A 5101-nucleotide genomic window follows, 5' to 3' on the forward strand; every position below is an offset into this window, starting at 1 on the left:
TGAGTCATCAGATTACGATGAAAAAGACAGATGGAAACATAAACGCCCAATGGCGGCCCTGATCACAGATTGAAATATTTCTACACAGCCCTAATTAGGGCGAGCCAAGTGCTCAAAACTTTCTTTCTTTAAACAATTAAAAAAAAATACCGCTTACGGGATAAAAATCCAAGGGATTGATGTCCATCCAGCCATAGAAGTTAGTTAGAAGTGTTACGCATACCTACCTGGCGCTGGGTCTCCATGGATCAGTAAAGATGGTACCCCAGGGAGAGGCTACTCATTGCACCACTCGAGTGGGCTGACCCCTGCCACTTTCCCAAACTGGGATAGATGGAGCGTGGAATTTTTGACAGTCGGGGTCTGCGTTCGCGCTCACCCCCTCATTTTGAAAGCAAAGAGCAGTTAATGCCATTCACAGTCTAATTTCAAAGTCATCAAATTAACTTCTTGTTCATTCCGTCTGTTCTGAGACAGCTTTCTTTATGTGCTGTTCCCTAATAATAATAATAACATCACTCAGGTGTTCAGGAAAAAAAAAAAAAAAAAACCTCTCTGTAGGTAATTTGAGTTTTTTTTTTAGTTTTGTTTTGCATGAGAGTAAGTTCAGGAAGAAAAAACCTACCATGAACTGGTTATTTCACTTTCGACTGGAGCAGCTCTCATAAATGCTTCTCTTAGACAAAATTCGAAAATGTCTTCAGGTATTGACAACCAAAGAGAGTTGCCTGAAATAATAGCCATCTAATATTTTTTAAATAGGAACTACATAGGCGTTAGCTGATTTTTATTTATTTATTTTTTTATAATACACTTTACAGAGATAGCTTGAAAAAAAAAAATTGTTCTGATTCAACCTAGAATTACTGGTTAACAGTGTGGAGCAATCACGCCAACTGCAGAATCGAAAAGGTGTGCTCAAAGTGTGTCGGATGCCGAATTATGTTTATCTTATTTCTCTTAAAATATCAGTATATTAAATATGCGGCTTTTTATTTAAAAAAAAGTGTAAACCTTTTTTTTTAAATGTATACCAACAAAATGTATACCATTAATACCATGAATGGGCTGCGAAAACTAAAAAAAATAACATCACAAACATTCATGCCAGCGTAGGATTCGAACTCACATTCATCGATAGCAAAGTAAAGACTCGAGTTGCTTGTCCATTTTATTTATTTAAAAATTTGAACAATTTTACGTCATAATAAATTATATTATATACAATATGCACATCAAAGTTCGATTCTTATGCAATTCTTACACTGAAGATTCATCTTTTGTTATATTACAAGTTGTTACACTACTGTTTCACCGGGATGGGGACGGGGGTGGGACTATTCACTTAAGTTTTTTACTTTCTTTTCTTATGATCAGAAAGTCTAATATCTGGCAGTTACTTACATATACTCATATATAGAACTTTCATGTCTGTTACATTACACTGAATTCTGTTTTGTTTCAGTTGTCTTGTTCGTTTTTTCAGCAAAGTATAAGACACTCGAATGTTCATTTAAAAAGGATATAAGTCACGTGACTGTCCTCTTGAAAGGTTGTTACATTATTGTTCACCGTGAGGTATGAAACACTTTATTGAACTACACTGTTGTTCACTAAGAGTGTAGAAGTTACACTGTTGTCAAGGGCATTGCTGGAATGACATTTTATATATTCAGATAATGGTAAATCCATTTGATGTCCACTGGAGTCGTGGGAGTTACGCTTTTTTTGACTGTTGGGAACAATTTATTTCATGTGATTGCGATGTAGCACCGAAGTTGGTTCTTGAAGGTGAAGTGGAGAGTTAGAGTTCTTTTTTTTTTTTTTTTTTCTGATTGTACTACAGATTCACATCACTTCCGCTGAAGGGATTTTATTTTTCATACTTATGTTTATTTTTATATTCATCCTTATAAAACACAATCACATAACAATATAGATATGTTCAATAATGCCAAATTACATAATTATGTAATTACACATGAATTTTAAATTACCCCCATCCTCCAGACATAACTGTTCTTTAATTTAACAATTTCCTTAAAGTTACATAAATTAATAACTCGTTGCTGAAGGCTTTTCAGCATATTTTCTAAAAGAAAAGAAAAGAAAGTTGAATACAGTAGTCTCCCCTTATCCGTGGGGGGGGATATGTTCAAAGAAATCGCGCGGATAGTACCGAACCCTATACACTGCTACTTAAATATAAAGAGCTGATAAGCTTCATTTGCGATATAAACATTATTTAAATTAAGGGGATATTAAATCCCACATTGTTTTAAAACCGAATAAGAAACTCAAAGATTGGAAGCAGAGAGTTTCATGCCGAATATAGTAAACTATAAAAGTATCGGCGACTACTAGCGTGAGCTAATGCACGTAGTCCAAGTACGTAGTACAAACTCGGGCAACTCGCAGCAGAGGTGGTAAAGTTCTGATCGCTATTCTTGGTATTTTCCATAATGTAAAAACACATTTCCTAGGAAATGTATGCTGTTATTACATTATGGTGGGAGGTCACTACCCAGACCGGTTTCAGCCTTTATTCAGGCTTCGTCAGTGAGTAGCTAGGCATTATTTAAATTATTTAATTTAAATAATGTTTATATCGCCGAAATGAAGCCTATTGGCTCTTTATATTGAAGTACCTTAATGGGTGCACCTTTTTGACAACTCGTATAGCAGAGTATATAAGTTCTTTTCGCTATACCCTTTGGTATTAACTTGGTCTAGCTACTCACTGATGAAGCCTCAAAAAAGGCTGAAACCAGTGTGGGGGGGGGTATATTAGGAGTTAGCTCTCTTAGGGTTTTTGCCTTAAGGGAGAAATTTGAGTCTCTGGCCCGGTGAGGGACTTTGTCGGTGAATGCGTTTCTTTAGAATATGAGCAGTTCTGCTCGGTGGTGGTGGTGGTGGGTGGCAGGCCATCACTGAGTGGAGCCAACGCTGAGATGGACGGTCTTTCGCCCACTATTGAGTGGTCTAGGGATCGTCCGAATATTTAGAGATGGCTTTACTTATTCAAAAAGGCTGAAACCGGTGGGAGGCTAATATGAGTCGCTCTCTTAAGGTTTTTGCCTTAAGGGAGCCATTTGAGTTTTCCGAGGAAAGTGTTTTCCGGCATGGCCCGGTGAGGGGCTTTTTCGGTGAATGCTTTTCTTCAGAATATGAGCGGTTCTGCTCGGTGGTGGTGGTGGGTGGAAGGCCATCACTGAGTGGAGCCAACGCTGAGATGGACGGTCTTTCGCCCACTATTGAGTAGTCTAGGGATCATCCGAATTTTTAGAGCCGGCTTTACTTACACATAAGGCTGAAACCGGTCTGGGTAGTGACCTCCCACCATAATGTAATAACAGCATACATTTCCTAGGAAATGTGTTTTACATTATGGAAAATACCTAAGAATAGCGATCAGAACTTTACCACCTTTGCTGCGAGTTGCCCGAGTTTGTACTACGTACTTGGACCACGTGCAATTAGCTCACGCTAGTAGTCGCGGATACTTTTATAGTTTACTATATTCGGCATGAAACTCTCTGATTCCAATCTTTGAGTTTCTTATTCGGTTTTAAAACAATGTGAGATTTAATATCCCCTTAATTTAAATAATTGCTATAAACACTGTTTTTTTTTATACATACATACCTGTGATAAAGTTTAATTTATAAATTACACACAGTAAGAGATTAACAACAATAATGGAGTCAGCCATTATTACCACCGCGACCTCCCGAATTAACACTCGGAAGGTCGCGGTGGTAATTTTGCAGTGTAGGACGCGCCATATCTGAAAGATAATATTTATTACTAGTATGTGCTAAAGTGCAAAAAAAATAAAGAAAAAACAAGGCAAATATAATTCATGATGGTACAAATTAAGTGAATATTTAATCCAATATTATTTCATAGCCGAATATAGAAACTACAAGAGCTTCGTGCCAAATATATATATAGAAACTAAACGTTTCGGCGGATGCAAGCAGAGTAGTGCCATACTGAGCAACTCGTTGCAAACGTGGGGCAAGCTACAGATCACTCTCCTTAGTATTTTCCATAAATATAAATGACATCTCCTAGAGGATATGTATGATAGAAATATGTATGATAAATATTGAATCCAACATTATTTCAACATTATTTCAAGAGTTTCGTGCCGAAAATATAGAAACTAAAAGTTTCGATCGAAGCAAGAATAAGTAGTGCCGTACTGGGCAACTCGGAGTAAACTCGGTGGGGCAAGCTCCAGAACACTGTCATCAGTATTTTCCATAAATGTAAAGCACATCTCCTAGAGCAGCGTTTCTCAACCTTTCTAAGCCCAAGGACCAGTAAAATGACTAAAACAATTCTACGGACCACTAAGTCAGAGGCGTAGCTGTTGGGGGGTCCTCCCCGGGCGGCACTTTTTTGGTGTTTAAGAAATCTTGCCATACTGTCTATGGCAATAAAACTATATTGTTGTTCACTTAACCCCTATTTTATTATTCCTCATTTTGCTGCTACAAATTTAGCTGCAGAATGACGAATAATAAAAGAGGGATGAAGTGAACAACAATATATTTTTATTGCCTCTGTCTTTGAACATTCTGATGTTATTTGTTGTTTTTTTAAGTTTCCATTTGATTTCAGTAATTTTTATTTTCTTATTCAATTTTAATTTGTTTTGTTTGGATAATTAAAAAATATATATTTATTTAATTAATTTAAGTCTGCCTACGGACCACCTGTCCCATCGTCGATTATAAAATAAGCCGTTGGCTCTCTATTTCAGTAATACATGATGGTTTATTTATTTTCATTACAATCTAGAAATTATTGAACAAAGAATAAAAAAAAAAAAATAATAAACCATACTATACTGACATCGGAGATCGCGGTATTTTATTTCTCAGATAATATTTACTGTCAAACATCATAAACCTTTACATAACATGTGTGTTAAACCAAACTGACAGCAAAAAAAAAAAGTGCGGATAGGTTAAAGAATATTCATATTAACAATTAGCATTTATCTGTCAGATTAGATAAATTTGTGTTAAGTAAACTACCTACCTATTTGACTTAAATAGCTAAGGCAGCTCTGTGATGCCAATGATTGTAT

At 36.3% G+C, this 5101-nt stretch overlaps 1 non-coding gene across 1 annotated transcript; it reads left to right on the plus strand.

Moving 5' to 3' along the window:
• The first annotated feature begins 219 nt into the window (after positions 1-219).
• On the plus strand, positions 220-384 carry LOC150094904 (U1 spliceosomal RNA). Its single transcript, XR_016550213.1, has one exon. It is a non-coding gene; the product is annotated as a U1 spliceosomal RNA (small nuclear RNA).
• The last annotated feature ends 4717 nt before the right edge of the window (positions 385-5101 follow it).

The sequence above is a fragment of the Typopeltis vanoorti genome, chromosome 21 (assembly GCF_054136105.1).
Source record: "Typopeltis vanoorti isolate ZY-2024b chromosome 21, IOZ_Tvanoo_1.0, whole genome shotgun sequence".
NCBI classification, from domain to species: Eukaryota; Metazoa; Arthropoda; class Arachnida; order Uropygi; family Thelyphonidae; genus Typopeltis; species Typopeltis vanoorti.